At 35.4% G+C, this 24000-nt stretch overlaps 1 non-coding gene across 1 annotated transcript; it reads right to left on the bottom strand.

The window, feature by feature from the left end:
* Nucleotides 1-21989: 21989 nt before the first annotated feature.
* Nucleotides 21990-22096, bottom strand: LOC128290765 (small nucleolar RNA R71). Its single transcript, XR_008280552.1, has one exon. It is a non-coding gene; the product is annotated as a small nucleolar RNA R71 (small nucleolar RNA).
* Between the last annotated feature and the right edge of the window lie 1904 nt (nt 22097-24000).

Raw genomic sequence — 24000 nt, 5'->3', positions numbered from 1 at the left:
ATTTACACTAGCACATTTCATGGATTATCATGCAATGAATATCTAAATTTTCATACATTCAAGAACATGCATATTTAAGTATATTAAGAGTTTACTTCGGGTTATACGAACTTACTTGGTAGTCGTTTTGGATTCGTGTCTCGATTATTTCGAAACCTTTCGTTTTTCATGGTCGACCTCTGGAATTGGTTCCTCGAGGTCTATATTAGTAAAAATAAATTATTAATACCTCACATTGTTTATTTTCGGCTTTAAGACTCACCCTCGGGAAAAATGACCAATTTGCCCCTAACCTTCCACACTTTTACAATTTAGTCCTAAGGCTCGTATAATAAAATGCATGAAATTTGTAAGTTACCCAAGCTTAGCCGATTATTTTTCTTGCCTATAGCAGCCCACATTTTCTTCCATTTCACATTTCTACCCACATTTTATACCTTTTTCAATTAGGTCCCATTTTTGGTGTTTTAATGAAAAATAACCTAGCAAAAGATGTTTATATAACATCTAACTTTCATAACCCTCCATAAATCATCAAAGAACAACCATCTCATGCATGGGTAAAATTTCTAACATGAAATCTAGCTTGAAATATGGGTAGAAATGGATAGAGCATGTTACGAGGGTTTTAAAAATACGAAGAACATTAAAAACGAGGTTAGAAAACACTTATATTAAGCTTGAAATGTTAGAAAACCCTAGATATGGAGACTCCTTCAAATTCGGTAGCATGGAGATGAAAATGAGTGAATTTTTGCTTGATTTTCCCTTTTTATATCATTAATTAACCAAATGACCAAAATACCCTTCCTTACTAACCTTTCTAAATTTTCCATGCATGCCCATTTTTGTCTAAAAACTTAAAAATTGGGAAAATTACTCTTTAAGGACCTCTAATTAACATTCCAAATCAATTTCATACATATTGCCTCTAGAACCCATGTTTTGCAACTTATTCAATTTGGTCTTTAATTTCCGATTAGACACCTTACACATAGAATCTCTTCGTGAAACTTTAACACAAGCATATTTTCATATCCTAGACCTCATAATAATCATGAAATATTCATTTTAACGTCGGATTTTTGGTTTTGGACAATTATTCTGACTAGGCCCTATTTCGGGATGTTACATTTCTCCCCCCTTAGGGACTTTTGTCCTCGAAAGTCTTACCAGTAAACAAGTCCGGATATTGACTTCTCATGGTTTCTTCAGGTTCCCATGTAGTATCTTCCACTCCGTGTCGATGCCATAAAACTTTCACCAAGGCTATATTTTTGTTTCTCAATTGTTTGACTTCCCGAGCCAAAATCTTAACCTATTCTTCACCATAAGTCATATCCGATCTGATCTCAATCTTTGTAGGTGAAATCACATGAGAGGGGTCTGACCTATATCGTCGCAACATGGATACATGGAATAGATTATGAATCTTTTCCAATTCGGGTGGTAATGCTAAACGGTAGGCTAATGGTCCAAGTCTTTTGGTGATCTCATATGGTCCGATAAATCTCGGACTCATTTTTCCTTTTCGGCCAAATCTCAATACTTTTTTCCATGGAGATATTTTCAAGAACACTTTATTTCCAACTTGAAATTCGATCTCCTTTCTTTTCAAATCAGCATATGACTTATGTCTATCCGACGCTGCTTTCAAACAGTCGTGTATCACTTTAACCTTTTCTTCAATTTCCCTGACTAAATCAACTCTGTGAATCTTGCTTTCCTTGAGCTCTGCCTAATACAGCAGAGTCCAATACTTTCGACCATACAATGCCTCATAAAGTGCCTCTTTAAACTTGTCTGGAAATTGTTGTTATAGGCGAATTCCACCAATGGTAAGTATTTTTCCCAACTACCCTGAAATTCAAGGACGCAACACTATAACATGTCCTTAAGAATTTGTATCGTCTGCTCAGAATGACCATCAATTTGTGAGTGGAATGCCGTACTCAAACTCAACTTTGTACCAAGGCCTCTTGCAGCTTCTTTTAAAATCTCGAAGTGAATCTCGGGTCCCTGTCTGAGATAATCGATATCGTTACCCCATGTAATCTCAAAATTTCAGATACATACAAGTAGGCTAATTTGTCAAGTAAGTAGTCAGTTCGTACTGAAATAAAGTGAGCTGACTTTGTTAGCCTATCAACTATAACCTAAATGTCATCTTTCTTCTTCGATGTTAACGGAAATCCTGCCACAAAATTCATAGGAATCCTGTCCTATTTCCATTCGGGGACCATCACGGGCTGTAATAAACCTGAAGGTACTTGGTGTTCAGCCTTAACTTGCTGATATATTAAGTATTTCGATATAAATTCGGATATGTCTCTTTTCATGCCATTCTACCAGTACATTTTCTCCAAATCATTGTACATCATGGTACTTCCCAGATGAATAGAAAAACGGAAATCATGTGCTTCTTGCAAAATCTTTTGAATAAGCTCATCGTCTCTCGGTACACAGATCCTATCTCTGAACATCAAGCAACCGTCGGGACTAATTCAAAAATCTGAGTCAGTGCCTGACTAGTATTGAGTTCTCTTGGCTTGCAAATCACTATTATTGACTTGGGCTACACAAATTTCTTGTAGAAACATTGGTCTGGATCTTAACTCTGCCAAAATCGAACCATCATCTAACAAGGCCAACTGCGTGTTCAAGGCTCTCAAACCAAACAAGGATTTTCTGCTTAGTGCAACTGCTACTACATTCGTCTTTCCCGGGTGGTAGTCAATGATCAGTTCATTATCTTTAATCAACTTTAACCATCCCCGTTGTCTTAGATTCAATTCTTTTTGAGTCATCAAGTACTTTAAACTCTTGTGATCGGTGAATACACGGCATGTCTCACCATACAAATGGTTTCTCCAAATCTTCAGGGCAAATACAATGGCTGCTAGCTCCAAGTCATGTGTTGGATAATTTTTCTCGTGTAGTTTTAATTGCCTCAAAGTATAGGCTATCACTTTACCTTCTTACATCAGTACGCAGCCCAGTCTATTTAAGGATGCATCACTATAAACTACAAATTTTTTTCCCGGCTTAGGTTGTACTAGTACTGGAACTTCGGTCAACAATATCTTCAATCTCTCGAAACTCTGTTGACACTTCTCTGACCATTCAAACTTAACATCTTTTTGTAGCAACCTCATTAAAGGAATTGCAATTATTGAAAATCCTTTTACAAAGCATCGGTAGTAGCCGGCTAAGCCCAAAAAGCTTTTAACCTCGGTTACATTCTTCGGCGGCTTCCACTCGACAATAGTAGATATCTTATTTGGATCAACTCGAATGCCATCAAAAGAAACAATGTGTCCCAAAAATCCTACCTCTCGAAGCCAGAACTCTCTTTTGCTGAACTTAGCATACAATTTCTTGTCTCGCAAGATCTGTAATACGATCCTCAGATGTTCAGCATGCTCGGACTCATTATAGGAATAGATGAAAATATTGTCAATGAATACCACAACAAACTTGTCCAAGTATGGTCGAAAAACACGATTCATTAAGTCCATAAACACGGCTGGGGCATTTGTTAGACCAAAAGACATTACCAAGAACTCGAAATGACCATATCTCATCCTGAAAGCAGTCTTAGGCATGTCCAACTCTTTAACTCGCAACTGGTAGTAACCAAATCTCAGATCTATTTTTGAAAACACAGTGGCTCCTCCCAATTGATCAAACAGATCATCAATCCTCGAAAACGGATACTTGTTCTTGATAGTTACCTTGTTAAGTTGTCGGTAGTCTATACATAGTTTCATCGAACCATCTTTCTTCTTTACAAATAATACGGAAGCACCCCAAGGTGAAAAGCTTGGTCTTGTAAAACCTTTATCTGTCACTTCTTGCAACTGTGCTTTTAACTCTTTCAGTTTGGTTGGCGCCATTCTATACGGAGCAATAGAGATAGGAGTTGTCCCAAGCACCAGCTCAATACTAAACTCTACTTCTCTAACAGGAGGTAATCCAGGTAGCTCTTCCGGAAACACATCTGAATACTCGCATACTATCGGTACCGATTCCAACTTCAACTCAGATTCTTTTGTATTCAACCCAAAAGAAAGGTAGGCTTCATATCCTTTTCTCATATACCTCTGAGCCATCATTGAGGTGATCACAACCGGCGGAGTATCCAATTCGCTTGAATCAATCTGGAGAATCATACCATCTGAGCATTTCAATTCAATACATTTGCTACCTCAATTTACAATCACATCATGCACAGCTAACCAATCCATGCCTAGTATTACATCAAACTCATCGAATGACAATAACATAAGGTTAGCCAGAAAACAATGACCTTGAATCGTCAAAGGACAATTCTTACAAACATTATCAACTAGGACTGACTTGCCTAGAGGGTTTGACACCTTAATCACCAATTCTTTAAACTCTACAGACATATCTATGCTAGACACAAATTTCATGCAAATGTACGAATGGGTTGACCCTGGATAAATTAAGGCAATGACACGAGTATTATAGATAGAAAATGTACCTGTGAAGACATCAGGGGCGGAGGCTTCCTCTCGAGCGAGTATTGTATAAGTTCTTACTGGGGCTCGAGCCTCTGATTTTTCAGTAGCATCCTTAGAAATAGTTCAACTACCACTTGCACTTCTGGGATGTCTCGGAGGTCTACCTCGACAAATAGGAGCATTTGGCTGCGGAGCTAATTCAACCTCTTTATCAGCTCGTTCCGGGCAAACTCTGAGAAAATGGTCAAGAGACCCGCATCTGAAACACGCACCATTCTTCATTCGACATTCTCTGAAGTGAAATTTGTTGCAGCTTTTACACTTCGGCTTTTGATCATCTACACTTCCCGCACTAGTTATCATAGGAGAAGAAGACTTCGGGTTATGTCGTTTGGAGCTTCTTGATCTACTCGAATATCCTACTGATGAAGTGGAGCGTTCTTAATGACTTATCGATTTCTTTGTGGTGAAAGAGTGTACTCTGTCGCTAGACTTCTTACTCGAAACTCGAGTTTCTCTCTTAACTTGCTTCCTTTCATTGTTTAACTCTTCGGCCTTCTTGGCCAGGTCAACTAATGCGGCAAATTCTCGTGTCTAAAGGATCCCAATCAGCAATTTAATTTCCTCATTCAAGCCTTCCTCGAAGCGTTTACACATTTCTTTCTCTGATTGGACCCATTCTGTTACATACTGACTTAACCTAACAAATTCCCTTTCGTATTCTGACACAGTCTTATTTCCTTGTTTGAGTTCCAAGAACTCCTTTCGCTTCGAGTCTAAAAACCTTTGACTGATGTATTTCTTTTTAAACTCAGCTTGGAAAAAATCCCATGTAATGTTTTCCTTCGGTACCACTGAGGATACCGTCTTTCACTAGTGGTGTGCTGTATCTTTCAAAAGAGATACAGCACACTTCTAGCATTCTTTGGGTGTACATGACAATTCATCCAAAACTCGCAAAGTGTTCTCGAGCCAGAGCTCAGTTCGTTCTGCATCATCCTCGACCCTAGTCCTAAACTCTTCAGCCTCGTATTTCCTAAGTTTATCCACTAAGGCTTTACCAATTCTCATGGGTGCCATGTCTTGTGGCACTTCTCCCTCAGGCCGAGCAGGGGACAGAAGAGGTCGTGGTATATTGGGGCGGTTTCTCAAGTAATCCCCAAACCATTCATCCATCATCTTGAAGAAGGCAGCTCTTGCTTCTTCTCGGCCTTCAAACATAGGCCGCTTACTACTACTAGTAGTAGCTTGCTAAACGAAAGCTGGAGCATGGCTCTCGGCTCCCTCAGGCTCATCTTAAGCTTTATTGGAAGACATTTACTATCTTCAAATACAATTAAACACGGTTAGGAGATGTCACACTATCATAACTTGTGTAATGGCATGTACAACTATACTCAATACATGCTATGTTAGTCCTAGAACAGACTAAATTGTAGCTCTGATACCACTAAATGTAACACCCCTTACCCATATCCGAGATCAGGACAAGGTACAAGATGTCACCAGACACATACTCAGATACCTTTGAAAAACACGGGTTATAAAACTTCATTCTATTTAAAACTGATCAAACAACATCATAGTGTCCCGATTATAGACCTACAGGGTCCAAAACATACATTAAAATCAATCTGAGACTAAACCGAGAACTATTAAAAATTTTAGTAAAATTCCTAAGGTTATACCTCACACGCTCGTGTAGAGGCAAAGCACACACCCGTGTGCTTAGGGACACATTCATTTCCTTCGCCCGTGTTGAATTATTTAAATTTATTTTTCATTTTAAACCTACAGGGGTTTTCACACGGCCAAGCACACGCCAGTGTCCCTGGCCCGTGTCCCACATACGGCCTAGACAAGTCCGTGTCATCGCTCGTGTCCAAAAACTCGGACATCCTATTTATGATGTCATCATTCATTTTGAGACACACGGCCAAGGCACACGCCCGTGCTCTAGGCCATGTGTAACACCCCTACCCGTATCCCATGCCTAGAATAGGGTACGAGGCATTACCAAACTTAATATGATCAATCATGTAAAAAAATTCAGCCAATTATTTTTTTCTAAATTAAAAACTTTCATACATATGTTTAACGTCCCTTATATGGGCCTACGGGGCCCAAAGCATACATTCAGGGTGGTTCGGGACCAAACCGTAAACATATGAAACTTTTGCAACACTTAGAAAATTTTCACACTTTGGAGAGTCACACGCTCGTGTTTTCAACCCGTGTAACTCTCTGTTTATAACTTCATCACCCTTGTCAATCGTACACTTCATATAAATAACAAGAAACGTGTATGGGCTTAATTCTCATTCAATTTCTCATATATATACACAATTTCACGTTATGTAATCATACAACATATATCAGCCATATCTCTATAATCTAAATATATTTTCATAACAACTTATCTTGATTTCAGACTATTTCATATTTAAGCTTAAATAACCAAAGTATTTGAAATATCATCTTTATGCAAATAGTACACATGAGGTATATAATTCTATAATTATGAATAAACACATTTATCAAACATTTTCCATATTCATATATCAATGTCTCATGTCTCATGTCTCCATATATCAATAACCGTCATTTTCATGAATTCCGAGTTCAATTTCATAATTATTTGTCTCGTGTTCAATTTATTCCATTTCGGAATTTTATTCATTAAAACATTTGAATTATCAATACATATGGACAGTACATTCAAGATGAACAATTATATAATCACAAATGAATTCATTTATCAACCAAGTTCTATACTCGTATCTTATCAACTCGTACTTCCTTGTATCACATAATTCCATGTAACACTTACCAAACTTTGTCAAATTAGTGAACGTTTTACGAAATTGAGTACTTTGTTTTCTCGATGCCATAGTTCAACTATGGTCTCACACATCTTCACATAATGATGCCATAGCCCAACTATGGTCTTGCACATATTCATATATCGATGCCATAGCCCAGCTATGGTCTTACACGAATCACATATCTCACTGATGCCATATCCCAGATATGGTCTTATACGGAAATCACTTGTCACTTGTCACTTGTAGCCGGAGCTACCACTATTCACTGATCAGGTAGCCGGAGCTACCATTTTTCATTGATCAGGTAGCCGGAGCTACAAATTTTCACTGATAAGGTAGCCGAAACTACCACTTTTCACTGATCAGGTAGTAGAAGCTACCACTTTTCACTGATTAGGTAGCTGAAGCTACCACTTTTCACTTGTCATTTGTTATTGATCAGATAAGTGTAGCCGAAGCTATCACTTATCACTATCACTTTTCCTTGATCAGATAAGTATAGTCGAAGCTATCACTTATCACTTGTTGCCATGGTCCAACCATGGTCTTTTCCTTCAATTCATCTTGTCACTGAACTGAAATGCTCAATTTGATCATTTATTCAATTTTCATGCTTTTACATTATTCACGATTTTATCATCAATTCATATGAAATAACACATCATGAAATTCATAAAATTAACAAATAATCACTAAAATTTAGCCATATAAACTCACAAGTTCAATTTTTGTATTATAATGATAATCATAATTTCATAATAAATATACCAAATAAAACATTATATCATTTCTAATCCAACACTTATCGATTATAATCGGGCATGTGATCAATTTATACACGAGTCATTCATATATTTTTGTATATTTTCCTCCTCCTCCTGTCCATCCACATCCTTAGTATAAACAACACACTTGTAGGTAACATTATCCATAATTTTCACTATCTACTTATGTGAATATTCAAGCTGTCCATCTGTGTCATAGTCACTAAATTGTTTTTATATTGAGCTAAAGAACTCAAAATTAAGATCCATAAATTTTCCCAGAAACTAGACTCATAATTATTCTTGTCATAAAAATTTCATAATTTTTGGTTGGGCCAATTAATACAGTTTATTCATTGAAGTCTCCCCTGTTCTGCTGTCTAACAGTTCCGACCCTTCTTCACTAAAAATTAATTATCTTCTCGTACAAGATTCGAATGATGTCCTTGTTTATTTCTCTTGAAAATAGACTCATTCAGGATTCTAAAAATATAAATTTAAGTCTCTAATTATTTTTATCCAATATTTTATGATTTTCCAAATTCAGAACAGGGGAACCCAAAATCATTCTGACCTTGTCTCACAAAAGTTATTGTATCTCATGATTTACCATTCCATTGCTTACATAATTTATTTTATAAGAAACTAGACTCAATAAGCTTTAATTTCAAATTTTATTCATCCTCTAATTCGATTTCTACAATTTTTGGTGATTTTTCAAAGTTAAACTACTGCTGCTGCCCAAAACAGTTTTAGTACAAAATGTTAATTTTCATTTTACCCCAAATTTCACAATTCATACAATTCAGTCCTTGCTCAATTAACCCCTCAATTAAGATAATTTTCTTAATTAATACTTTTTCTAGACATTATAAGTTATTTCATAACTATTGAAATTCAGAATTTCCACATAAAACTCTAACTTCAAACTCTTTTACAATTAGGTCCCAAACATTCACTTTCTATTCAATTCTTTCAATAAAATCAGAATATAAACAATTTAAAGCTCTAATTCCATGCAAAATCATCATATACTTCCAACACTCATCCATAACAACTTCAAAAATTAGACATGGAATCAAAAACTAATGAAATAGTAAGTTGGACCCAATTGTAAAAGTCCAAAAACATAAAAATGTCAAGGAGAAAGCAAGAATTAAACTTACATGAAGCTAGAGTATGAAAACCAGCTTGAACCCTCCTTCATGGCTGTTTTTCAGCTGATGAATATGAAGAGAAATGAAGAGAATTCTAGATATTCCAATTTAGTCCCATTTTTATTTAGCCAATTTTGTCAAATTTCCAATTTTGCCCTCATTTCACCCATTTCCTGATTTTTCTCAGCTATTGCCGCCCAAAGTATCTCCTTTGGGCTTATTTGCACTTTAGGTCCTTCCTCATTTGACAATTGAGCTATTTAATCCTTTTAGCAACTTTTACACCATTTTCAATTTAGTCTTTTTTATTTAATTAACCACCCAAACGTCAAAATTTTCTGACTAAATTTTATTACTACCTCACCAACACTCCATAAATATTTCTAAAAATATTTATGGCTCAATTTATGAAGTTGAGATCTCGATACCTCATTCTTGACCCAATTTACCTAATTAATTCTTTTAAATCACCAAATTCACTAATTCAAAAATGCTTTTATATTCACATTTGACTCATAGGTATTAATTTATTAAATTTTCAACTCACCCGTCAGATTTAGTGATCTCAAACCTCTATTCCCGATACCACTGAAAATTAGGCTGTTACACCATGTCCTCCACACTGTTGAGACACACAGCCGTGTCTCTGCCGTATATTTACTACCATGCAAACTGACCTAAAATTTTAGGTGCAGGGGACACACGACCAGGCAACATAACTATGGGGGCTGACCGTGTGTCACACACAACATAGAAACATGCTCGTGTATCTACCTGTGTCGACCTTTTTAGGGCTATTTTCCAAGCCTTTGGTCACCCTCCATTATCCATACACACTTAAAGACTTCAATGGTATTTAACATGGCCTTATCATACTCTTAAACAACCTTGGCATGACTCATTGCATGTTAGACTCATCACATGTTAGACTCATCTCATCAGCTTAGCACATGCTAAATTTTCCTTTTCGTATGAAGGTTAACATAGCACATTTTATATTTTACACTTAGGCCAAATTATAACCATATAGCATTGTATGCTATGACCACTTTCAAATTAGTAGGTCCCATTTCAAGCATCCATTCATGATAAACCTCGTCACCATATCTCATGAATCATTTAAACATAAACATGCATCATTAGTAGGTTTACAACCTATATCAATATGAGCCACATCTCATAGCCATATACAAAAGAATGAGTATAGCATTTAAACCCTTACATTGGCTAGCCAAAAGACACATATAACAAAATAACCAAAAGCCCTATACATGCCATTAAACAAAATAAAGGTATCTATATACCAAAGCAGGACAAGACGATAGTGTGTTGATTCTCCAACCGTCTTCCAATATTCACGAGTCTACGAGCTCTGTAAGATAGGGAAAAGAGAAGTGGGTAAGCATTTATATACTTAGTAAGTCTGGATAACTGGAAAGTAAACTTACCGATTAATTAGCATACAACCAGTTTTAGGCAATAATTCCAACAAGCATGAAATAGTTTCCCTATCACATGCTCTCAATCATCAAGTTAGTCTCATAACAATACATCATGTCATTCGTCTTAGATGAGATCATCAATTCAATATTTCCATTCTTTATTTCTCATGTTAATCCCGTTGAATTTCTCAGAAATCTCGATGGATAGCCCAATAACCATTAAGTCATACAAGTGATCATCTCAAGAACGCACTTCTGCGAACATTATATCTTACGGCGGGATTACTAGTCCAGGTTAAATCCCCTGTAGTAATAACTCATAGAGCAATGTCAGGATTACCAGTCCAGGCTAAATCTCTTTTTACGACAATTGCTCTCATAAGCTCGGATCTGAATTGCCAGTCCAGGCTAAACTCAATCCTTAATCGGATTACCCGTCTGGGCTAAATCCTTATTACACCCATATTATTCGGGAGGCTCGATCACTCAATGAACACCCGTTTGGGCTAGATCCTTTCTATTTTGAGATCATCAGATTACCCGTCTGGGCTAAATCCTTTTCTGCAACACATGCAGGATCTCATATCATGTAAGCCATAATTTATCCATCAGATTTCCCTTTCTATTTCAACCGGGACATTTATCGTCTTTCATTTACACTAGCACATTTCATGGATTATCATGCAATGAATATCTAAATTTTCATACATTCAAGAACATGCATATTTAAGTATATTAAGAGTTTACTTCGGGTTATACGAACTTACCTTGTAGTCTTTTCGGATTCGTGTCTCGGTTATTCTGAAACTTTTCGTTTTCCACGATCAACCTCTGGAATTGGTTCCTCGGGGTATATACCAGTAAAAATAAATTATTAATACCTCACATTGTTCATTTTCGGCTTTAAGACTCACCCTCGGGCAAAATGACCAATTTGCCCCTAATCTTCCACACTTTAACAATTTAGTCCTAAGGCTCGTATAATGAAATGCATGAAATTTATAAGTTACCCAAGCCTAGCAAAATATTTTCCTTGCCTATAGCAGCCCACCATTTCACACTTCTACCCCACATTTTATGCATTTTTCAATTAGGTCCTTTTTTTGGTGTTTTCATGAAAAACACCTAGAAAAAGATGTTTATATAACATCTAACTTTAATAACCCTCCATAAATCATCAAAGAACAACCATCTCATGTATGGGTCAAATTTCTAACATGAACCCTAGCTTGAAATATGGGTAGAAATAGAGCATGTTACGAGGGTTTCAAAAATACGAAGAACATTAAAAACGGGCTAGGGAACACTTACTATTGAGCTTAAAATGTTGGAAAACCCTAGCTATGGAGAATTATTCAAGATTTTCCCTTTTTTATTTCATTAATTAACCAAATGACCAAAATGTCCTTCCTTGCTAACCTTTCCAAATTTTCCATGCATGCCCATTATTCTCTAAAAACTTATAAATTGGGTAAATTACTCTTTAAGGACCTCTAATTAACATTCCAAAGCAATTTCATACAAATTTCCTCTAGAACTCAAGTTTTGCAACTTATTCAATTTGGTCCTTAATTTCTGATTAGACACCTTACACATAGAATCTCTTCGTGAAACTTTAACACATGCATATTTTCATATCCTAGACCGTATAATGATCTTGAAATAATCATTTTAACTTCAAATTTGTGGTCCTAAAACTATTATTCCGATTAGGCCCTATTTCGGGATGTTACATGAAGCATCCGAGGTTTTAGGATTTTGCTAAGGGTCAATGGGGCTTTAATGGTAATTTGGTTGATTCCATTTCTAATCTTTCCTTAGATCTCAAAAAGTGGAATCGTATTGTTTATGGTCATTTAGGTACTCACAAAAGACAACTGGTGAACAAGCTCTCAAGTATTCAATGAAAAATGAAGGGTTTTGATTCTAAGACATTCCTCCAATTAGATATGGAAACTTGAGAAGAGTTGGAAAGTGCTTTACATCATGAGAAGCTTCTCTGGAAGCAGAAATCCAGATACGAATGGTTAAATCTAAGGGACCGTAATACTAGATTTTTCACTATTGGACTCTGCAGAGAAGGAAACAAAATCGTATCACTGCTTTGAAAGGTGGTAATGATTCGTGGGTCTATGATGATGAAGCCTTGCAACTTGAAGCTATCAATTTCTTTCAACAGTTATATGGCGAACAACTAGAATCCATGGGTATTTTACCCCCTAGGTCATTTCCTACCCTTGATAATTTTGATATCCAATTCCTTGAAAATGAGGTGTTTAATGATGAGATCAAACCAACCCTTTTTTATTTAGCCTGTTGAAGGCTCTTGGGAGTGATGACTTTCATGTTTTTTTTGTTTCAGAAACAATGAGATTTTATTGGCTCAAAGATTAGTGAGTGGGTTAAAGTGATATTTGCTGGTAAGAGTATTGAGCCTGAGTTGAATAATCTCTGCTAGTCCTCATTCCTAAAGTTTCTAGTCCAGAAAACTTTTCTCAATTTTACTTGATTAGTTTGTATTTAGTGATGTATAAATTGGTGATGAAATTCATTGCTAACCGTTTTTAATTGGTTTTTCCTAATATCGTTTTTCAGGAATAGGTAAGCTTCATTGCAAGTCGTAATATTACTAACAATATCCTAATTTCTCAGGAGGTCATCCACAAAATGAGCAGTAAGCATAGAAAAAAGGATTGGATGGCTGTGAAAATTGAACTACAAAATGCCTACAATAAAGTACGATGGGAGTTCATCGGGGCTTCCCTTTGGGCTACAGGTATCTCTGATATGTTTATTAATGTTATAATGTCTACTACTATGAGTTCTACTATGTAGGTGTTATAAAATAGAGCTCCAACACAAAAGTTTAATCCCGTAAAGGGTATTCGTCAAGGATGTCTGCTTTTTTGTATCTCTTTGACTTATGCATGAAATGCCTTAGTCATAGCTTTTATCAAGCCATTGAGAGTGGCCTTTGGCGGCCCATTAGATTTTTGAGATCTGGTTCAACTCTCTTACTTCTATTTTTTGCAGATGATCTAGTCATCTTTGGTCATGCAGACCTACAATAAATTTCGTCACCTAAAGATATTTTAGAGAGATTTTGTAGGTATTCTAGGTATTAGATTAATGTTTGGAAGGCTAATATTTATTTCTCAAAAGGTATGGATGATATTATTAGCTCATAGTTGTGTGATATTCTCGGTTTTCATAGGGTTCACAACCTTGGCATGTATTCGGGGTACCCCTTCTTCACGAAAGTATTTCAAATTATACCTTGCTCTTTGTGGTCGATAAGATTTGCAGTGAATTAAACAAATGAGATGCTAAGAAACTCTCTATAGTTGGTAGAGCTACCTTAGCGTAGTTAGTTCTTTTATCTATTCTGAACTATTTTATGCAGTCCATGATGATTCCTAAAGGAATATGTGATGAGATTGAATGCATTGTTAGACAATTCGTAGGAGGTTCATTATCAGAAGGTTTCTTTGGTCAATTAGGAGTCTATTTGTAAACCTCGGTCCTGTGGAGATCTTGGCATTAGACACTTAAAGGACCAAAATACCTCTTTAATGATGAAGTTGGGGTACAACTTAGTCTCCAAACAAGCTACCTTATGGGTTAGTGTTCTTCAGTCCAAATATTATATGAAAGATGCTTTATCGAATAATCTCTCGTAAGGGAAATGCTCTTCTCTATGGAAAGCTTTTTCGAAGGTTTGGCCCTTAAATCGAGAAAATTTGTATTGGTTAGTTGGTAATGGGACCAATATTAGGTATTGAAGAGATACTTGGATCCCGAAGGTAGGGCTTTTGATTGATCATATTCCAACCCATGTTAATATTAATTTAGATTGTATGCTTAATGATATAGTCAATGAGGAGGTTTCATGGAACTTGGAGTTTTTTTTATCTTTGGTTAGCGAAGGTAATTATTAAATGTATTGTAGGTATTCCCTTGCCCCATTCCTCTGTAGGTTATGACAGGATTATTTGGTCTTGAAATTCAAACAGTATCTTCTCTCTTAAAAGTCTTTATTGGTATATTTAGGAAAGTTCATAGATATCGAATGATACACAATGGAATATACCAAGGAAATTTAAGGGATTCCAAAGGGTTAGATTCTTCATATGGCTTGCTGTAAAATAGAGGTTGATGACTAACATGGAATATACCAAGGAATAGGGTATGATAGTTCTTGTGGTATATGTCATTATCATTCTGAAGATATTTTGCATGTCTTTCATGACTATATGACATCTAAAGAAATATAGAGACAAGTTATCCCAAATGAAACTAGTGGATGTTTGTTTTATAGGAGACCATTTTTAGTGGGTAAAGTCTAATTTGCAGTGTCTTGCAAAACCAGTCGTCGGTGAGGTAAATTGGTCATGTTTATTTGTTTTACTAATTTGGTGGTTTGGAAAAATCAGAACCTTTTTCTTTTTCAGGGCTTTTCTTGGAGCATAGGGGAGATTGTTAAGATTTCTTATATGTGGGCAAAATAGTTTATTTCTTTTTAGAAGGAGGATGTATCCAGATGGAAGGGATAAAGATCAAATGTCGAGATGCTGGAAAGTTGGATCAATCTATTGACTGATTGGGGGTTCAAATTATTTTGGAGAATACTTTAGCGAGATGAGTCATAACAAATAGAAACAGGGAAAAGATTATGGGATATAATAGTAATTTTGGCAAATGCTCAGTCTTTGATACTGAACTGTGGGATATTTTTTATGGATTAGCTCTCATTCATAACAGGAGCTATGATGGTGTATTGATACAAACAAATAGTTTGAAGGTCATAAAAGCCATTCAAAATTCCTTTTTGTCAAGTTCGAACTCCGCCCTCATCAGACGTATTCACCACTTGTTGTTGAATGGAGGTTCGCTGGATATTCAACATCTTCCTAGCGATCAAAATAAAACTACAGATGTTTGGCTAAAATGACTTTTGATAAATAGCAAGGACTGAAGACTTTTGAGGAGATTCTAAGAGAGGTGCTAGCAATTTCTCCTATAGTCCAAACAAGTGACAACTCTGCTCAAAGAATTATTATATAGTTAAATTATCTTGTTTGTTTTACTCTACAAAAAAAAAGACAAATAATACACCGGCTAATTAAAATTAGAAATATATATTACATATTTATAATCCCAATTTATATTATATAAATATAAGTCTAATATATTTAAATCAAATAAACTTATAACTATTGATATAATGCACTAAAGGAAAATATTATCAAAGATAATATTAATGTAATGTTAACTTAGTGTTGCAATGAACATGGTTAAATATTTTTATTATGTTTTTAATGTAATGTTTTTAATCTAGTGATGTAAATGTGTTATTTATTTGTCTTCTTTTAAAATTTTTGAACGAAAACAAAATAAAAAATTGTCATTTTTGTAAGTAAAATAATAGATAAAATATGGATATGATAATTTCTATTACATTCTATATTTTTAATCATCTTTACAAGTAGCATACTTCTTTATATATATAGGAAGATTAGACTCTTCATATTCTAATATATAAATAGGAAAAGGGTTACAAGAATATGAAATGTTTAAGGTTAAAGAAGATGAAAGATGGAAGGTTAAGGGAGATGAAAAGTGAAATGTTGAACATCCACTTAATAGCATTCATAACAATCCCCCTTACATGTTCATTGTATAAAGGATATGCCTCATTAAAAACCTTACTAGTAAAAACCCTGTAGGACAAAAACCTAGTGAAAGAAAAAAGAGTACATAATCCTTTGATTCATAGTATATCACAATCCAAAAAAAAATGTGGTGTGAATTTAATCCCCCTCATGTAAACATCACTTAAAATCTTTGAGACAATGCAATCCAATGTTGAAAATTAACTTCTCTAATGTAGCAGTGAGGAGTGCCTTAGTAAAAAGATTTGCCAAATTCTCACTTAAATGAATCTGTTGAACATTTATATCTCCATTCTTTTGTAGATCATGACTGAAAAAAATTCTTGGTGATATATGTTTTGTTTTATCGCCCTTAATATATCCTTCCATAAGTTGTACAATGCAAGCTATATTATCTTCATATAAGACTATTAGAGCTTCTTTTTTAGAGCATAAACCACAATGTTTTTATATGTGATGAATTATAGATCTTAGCCACACACATTCAGGACTAGCCTCATGGATTGCCAAAATCTCAGCATGATTAGAAGAAGTAGCAACAATTGTTTGTTTCATAAAGAGCCAAGAAATTGAAGTACCACCATATATGAAAACATAACCAGTTTTTGATCAAGCATTATGAGTATCAGATAAGTACCATGCATATGCAAAACCAACCAATTCTGTTTTGGGTAGGTTAGGGAAAAATAAACCCATATCTCTTATATCTTAAAGATAATTAAATACATGCTTAACCCCATTTTAATGTCTTCAGGTTGGGCAAGAGTTAAACCTTGCAAATAAGTTGATAGCAAATGATATATCAATCGTGTATGACTAGCAAGCCACATCAATGCTCCAATAGCACTTAAATATGGTACTTCAGGACCAAGAAAATCTTCATCATTTTCCTGCAGACAGAAAGGGTTTATATTTACATCAAGTGACTTAACAACCATTGGGGATGCTCAACGGATGTGCGTTATGCATGTAAAATCTTCTTAGCACTTTTCCTATATATGTTGTTTGATGAAAAAAGATTCCATTCTTTAAGTGCTCAATTTGTAAGCCTAGATAAAATCTTGTTTTTCCAAGGTCTTTCATTTCAAATTCTTTCTTTAAGCACTCCATTGTCACTAAAATCTCTTCAAGATTCCCAATGATATTTAGATTATCAACATACATAACAATTATAATAAATCTTGATCCAAACCTCTCTATAAAAATGCATGGAAAACCGGGATCATTCTTATAGCCTTCATTCAATAAGTACTCATAAGGAGATAATACCACATGCACCCAAATTGGTTCAATCCATAAAAGGATCTATTTAATTTGATTGAGTAATGTTCTCGAGAACATGAATTAACTGCTTCTGGCAGTTTAAAGCCTTCTGGGAGTTCCATGTAAATGTTATTATTAAGTGGGTCATATAAATAGGTTGTAACTATGTCCATTAGGTGTAAATCAAACCCTTCTCTTATTGCCAAACTAATCAAGAACCTAAAAAAAGTTGCATCCACCACAGGAGAGTATGTCTCTTCATAATCAATACCATGTCTTTGTGAAAATCCTTGTGCAACCAAGTGCACTTTATATCTTACAATTTCTCCCTTTTCATTTCTCTTTCTCACAAAAACCCATTTATACCCCATAGGTTTTACACCTTTAGGTGTACAAACTATATGTCCAAATACATCTCTCTTTGCAAGAGGTTTTAACTCCGCCTCAATTGCTTCTTTCCATTTTAGCCAATCATCTCTTTGTCTACATTCTTCAATTGACATTTGTTTATGATCCACATTGTCATTCAAAATATCTAGTGCTACATTGCATGCAAATATGTTATCGACATCGATTTGATTTTGGTTCTACTTAATTCTTAACGTAACATAATTTGTTGAGACCTCTTCATTATCGGTACCTGAGATTTTTCTAGAACTTCAATCATGTCTAAAATCTCTTTTGCAGATCCTTTTAAAGTCATTGCTTCCTCGATCTAACCATTATTTTTTTTCTCCTTTTCTTTTTTGAGGATTCTTACCTCTGGAACCAACTGATCTACCATGCTTCAAATATGCTTTAGACTCACTAGCAACTAGAGTTTTTCCTTCAAAGACATCAATTTTGTTCGAAACATTTACAGCTGGTATATGTGATTTTGTCACTCTTTTTGGATCAATAAATGCATCTGGCAATTAATTTGCTAAACTTTGTAAATGAATTATCCTCTGAATCTCCAATTCATATTGTTGCGTACGATGATCAAAATGAGACAATGATAATTCATGTCAATCTTCTTTTCCTAGTTATTTATTCTCTCTCTAATGTTGGAAAAACTAACTTATTAAAATGATAGTCAACAAATCGAACTGTAAATAAATTCCTCGTTGATGGCTCAAGATACTTAATTATGGATGGAAATTCATATCCAACATATATCCCTAACCTCCTTTACAGACTCATTTTAGAGCATTGTGGTGGAGTAATCGGAACATATACATCACATCTAAAGATTCTCAGATGGGAAATATTTGGTTCTTGATAAAAAACCATTTGCTACGGGGAGAACTTATGATAACTTGTTGGCCTAACTCAAATTAGCAATGTTGTATGTAGTATGGCATGTCCTCGAGCAGGAATTGGAAGTTTTGACTTCACAAGTAACGATCCTGAAAACAATTGAAGATTTTTTATTAATGATTCAGCAAGACTGTTTTCTAATATCTACATATTGAAATCAAAAGTCAGGTTGCGAGTTGATAACAAGGATACATGCGACCATCTAGTTGAAGCATCGAGTAAAACCATAAAATATCTACATGGTCTACATGGAAGGTGTATAGGTCCACATATATCTCCTTGTATCTGTTTTAGAAAAGTGATAGATTCATAATTTATCTTGGTTGGATATGGCTGAGTGGTTAATTTGCCTTGAGAGCAAACATCGCATGAAAAATTATTAGCTTGAAGAATCTACTGGCTATTCAACGAATGTCCATATGAATTGTCAATAGTTTTTTGCATCATAATTGAACTAAGATGGCCTAATCGGTCATGTCAAATAATAAAGTCATTAGTAAACTTCTTATTTATTATAGCATGTACTTCAATTGTACTAATTCTCGTGCAGTACAAACTAGAGTAGAGTACAGACAATTTCTCCAAAATATTTTTATTTCCTTGAATTATACTCATAATTTGAAGTTATTAATCATTCCATTCACTTATTTTCTCAATAAGATATCCATTATGATAGATATCTTTAAAACTCAACAACTTTCTTTGAGACTTAGGAGAATATAACATATCATTAATTTGAAACTTAGTTTCTTTAGGCAACAATATATTTGCTCTTTTAGAGCCTTGTATATTTTGGTACTATCAGATATAGTACTCACACTAGCTTTTTGCATTGTTAAATGAGAAAAATATTTCTTATTCTTAAGCATAGTATGAGTAATTGCACTATCTGCTAAGCATAAGTCTTCACCATTTATTGATAATTGAATTTGAGAGGTATTCATATTTTTCAAAGAAAACAAATAAATATCACACAGATTTTCAAAATATATAACTATTTCATAAATATTTGAAAACATAATATAATAATGATAAACCGTAATTTATACATATTTTTACCCTATGCCTAACGCATTTATTGATGGTTTCTCCTTAGATTTGGTGAATTCAATGCTCCTAATCCTTTAATTTCATGTTTTATACTTAGGAGAGCATAGGAGAGTAAAAAGAGCAAGAAACGGGCTGAAAACAGAGAAAATGGACCTACATGGGAAAACAACATGGCCTGGACTTCCTCACACAGGCGTGTCACACGGCCGTGTCAATTTGGCAGGATCGAAGCACGACTTACATGGGTGGATCACACACCCGTGCCCATTTAATAGCCTTGACCACGGCCTTCAGTAATCGCACACGGGCGTGTCCCTGCCGAACCCAAGTTTAGTCTAATTCGGAAAAGGCCAATTTTGAGGGATCTTAGGCATTCCAAAGCCTATTTAAACACTTGAGGAGGCATTTAGGAATGGGGAGACAAAGGAGGAAGCAATGAATTACTTAAGGAAAGCCGACTGATCCATCTCAAGAGCCAGATTCATCATCAAGACTGGAGATATCCCTTCAAGTTCCTTCAGGAGTTTTGGGTTTTCTTATGTTTTGTTATCTTTATGCTTTTGAGATGTTTTATTTCATAAGTATGAACTAAACCCCTAAATACCTAAGGGGAATGAAACCTAAGACAGATCTTGTTATTATTATCTAAATTGTATGATAAATATTTGACTTGTTCTTAATTATGTGTTCTTAATTCCTGTTTTGATATTCCAGGATATTGATTCAAGTTAAGCTCTTATTCAGAGGAGGAATAGACCCTGTCTAAGAGTAAATTTGTCATAATTAAGTGGAGTTGATTGCACGTCTAGAGATAGGGTGACAAGATTTTACCGGATTAGGGTGAAACCTAATAAGGGAATCTATAGATAGAGTTAATGCAATTCTAGGGTGTTAATTAGAAAGAGATTTCAATTATTCAACCTAGGGTTAGATGTTATTAGTCTCGAGAGAGATAATAATATAACTTAGGGATTTCTACGGATCAAGTCAAATGAATAAATAAATCGATTTGAGTCAAATAACAAGTGAAGTCTAGGTGGATTTGTCCTTAGGTATTGTCTCAATCAATCGAATTTTCCCAAAAGTATTTTCCAAAGTTTTTCTTTCTGTGCATTCTTAGTTAGTAATTAGTTTAGACAACCAAACCTCTTAAATTTTAGGCTAGATAATAAAAAGGAAGTAAATACTAGTACTCATAGTTCCTTTGGGTTCGACAATCCAGTCTTGCTGAACTATACTACTGTTCGATAGGTACACTTGCCTTAATCGTGATAATAAGTTAGTCTCAAGAACATTTCATTTATAACTCTTTAAAACCTGTTACGAATATCATACCTCAAGTTTTTGGCGCCGTTGTTGGGGAACTAGGATATTAGAAAAATTCGATTTTTATTACTTTAGCCACTTTACTTTTATTACAATTTAAATTTTTAGTTTCTTTTCTAATTTTTCTCTTATTTCCTTCTGACAGGTTTTTCTAGTTTATGACCAAAAGAAACCCGTCAGGACCACTACTTTTTGATAGTGAGATCGATCGCACAGTTCACAGAAACCAGAGAGAAATAGGGCGAAGCCTAAGATACACAGAGGACGAGCAAGAGGATGATTCTTCAACCACAACCGAGGAGATGGCTGAAAACCAAGAAAATCCGCTACCTGCTGTGATTGCTGTTAATCAGAATCCTGCTCCGTGCACTATGTATGATTATGCTAAACCTTCTTTAACAGGAACTGAATCGAGCATAGTTAGACCGGCTGTAGCCGCAAATACTTTTGAACTAAAACCTAACACAATTCAAATGATACAACAGTTTGTTCAATTTGATGGTTTGCAACACGAGGATCCCAACGCTCACTTGGCAAACTTTTTGGAATTATGTGATACATTTAAAATTAATGGCGTTTCTGATGACGCCATTCGTCTTCGGTTATTCCCTTTTTTATTGAGAAACAAAGTTAAACAGTGGCTGAACTCGTTACCACAGGGGCCAATCACTACTTGGGAACAAATGACTGAAAAGTGAGAAACAAAGCTAAATAGTGATATTTTTTCCTTTGTGCAGATGGATTTAGAAACACTCTACGTTGCATGGGAGAGATAAAATGACCTCTTGAGAAGATGCCCTCACCACGGGTTACCGCTTTAGCTACAGGTTCAAACCTTTCATAATGGCCTGAATCCTTCGACTCGACAAATGGTTGACGCAGTTACTGGCGGAACCATCAATAATAAGACACCTGAAGATGCCTATGAATTTATAGAGGAGATGTCACTGAATAACTATCAGTGGCAAGTCATGAGGACAAAGCCAACGAAAACATTGATACGGCCACCATGCTCTCTAATCAGGTAGAACTCTTGAATAAGAAAATTGATAGTTTCCTTAGTTTTTCACAGGTTCACCCAGTAATGCAATACGAAGCAAGTGGAGGCGATCAAGTAGTTCAGAATACCCACCTTATGGCCACAACATGGAGAACGAATGGTTAAATTACATGGGTAACAATCCTCAATCTCAAAACAATCCTTATAGCAATACTTACAATGCAGGTTGGAGGAACTACCCTAATTTTTCATGGGGAGGCCAAGGGAATCAGAGACCACCACCTCTAGGCTTCTAACAACTACCCTACCAACAAGAGAAAAAACTGAACCTTGAGGAGATGCTAACAAAATTCATCTCAGTGTCAGAAACTCGTTTTCAGAATACCGAGACAACACTCAAAAATCAACAGGCATTAATCCAAGGGCTCAAAACTGAGATTGGACAGCTTGCCAAGTTGATTTCTGAACGACCACAAGGTAGTCTGCCAAGCAACACTGAATCTAACCCAATGGAGCAACTCAATGCGATTGCCATTCAAGATGAGGAAGGGCTAGTTGCAAAACCAAGGCCAGAAATGGGGATAAGCATAGGTAAGGATGAGGTCGGCCACAATGAGGCAAAGCCGGTGATTATAGAATATAAACCTCGCGTGCTATACCCCAATGCGACAAGGAAAGACTGCTCAAAGGAACAATTTGGTAAATTCCTTAAACTTCTAAAGAAACTACATATTAACTTACTGTTTATTGAAGCCCTTTCGTAGATGCCAAACGCAGTCAAGTTTTTAAATGAGCTTCTGACAAATAAATGGAAGTTAGATAAAGTATAGCATGTGGAGCTGAACGCGGTCTGCTCAGCCATTCTACAAAATAAGTTGCCTAACAAACTAAAAGAGCTAGGGAGTTTTACAATTCCTTGTTTAATTGGTAGTTTAGATTTTAATAATGCGTTGGCTGATTTAGGGGCTAGTATCAATGTTATGCCTTACAAATTATTTAAGCAACTAGGTCTAGGGAAACCCAAACAAACTAGGATGAGCATTCAATTAGCAGATAAAACTATCAGATTTCCTAGGGGTATTATTGAAGATGTACTCGTTAAAATCGACAAATTTATATTCCCAGTTGATTTCATTGTTCTAGACATAGAGGAGGATAGCAACATCCCCTTAATTTTAGGAAGTCCTTTTTTAGCAACCGTCAAAACAATTATTGATGTTGGCATAGGTGAACTCACACTTCGTGTGGGAGACGAAACAATCACCCTCCAAGCCCGTAATTCGAATAACACATTAAAAATCGAAGGTGACTGTACAAATCATTTGGCTAAAACTAACCATATAGTGCAACCTTCTTTGCAGAAAACAAGCTCGAAGAACATACATAAGCCAAGCAACAACAAAGAACCTATCCATGAAGAACGAAGGTTACAAATCGAGGAGCTAGATGAATGGCGGACACATAAATTGGGAAAACATGATAAACCAAAACCACGCCATGAGGAGCTTAATTCCTCCAAAAATCAACTTAAAGTTGGAGACAAATTACTACTCGATGCAGCAGATCCTCGAATCGCCACTTCTGAACCAAATGAAAAAACCCCTCTTACGGTAATTAGTATTTTTCCATACGGTACGGTCGAGGTAAACCATTCCAAATTTGGCACGTTCAAGGTAAATGGTACTCGTCTTAAACCTTATGTTGATAAAATTGAT

Source organism: Gossypium arboreum, chromosome 3 (genome assembly GCF_025698485.1).
Source record: "Gossypium arboreum isolate Shixiya-1 chromosome 3, ASM2569848v2, whole genome shotgun sequence".
NCBI lineage: Eukaryota > Viridiplantae > Streptophyta > Magnoliopsida > Malvales > Malvaceae > Gossypium > Gossypium arboreum.
Note: the sequence above shows the minus strand (reverse complement) of the source record. Positions and strands in the feature narration are given on the sequence as shown.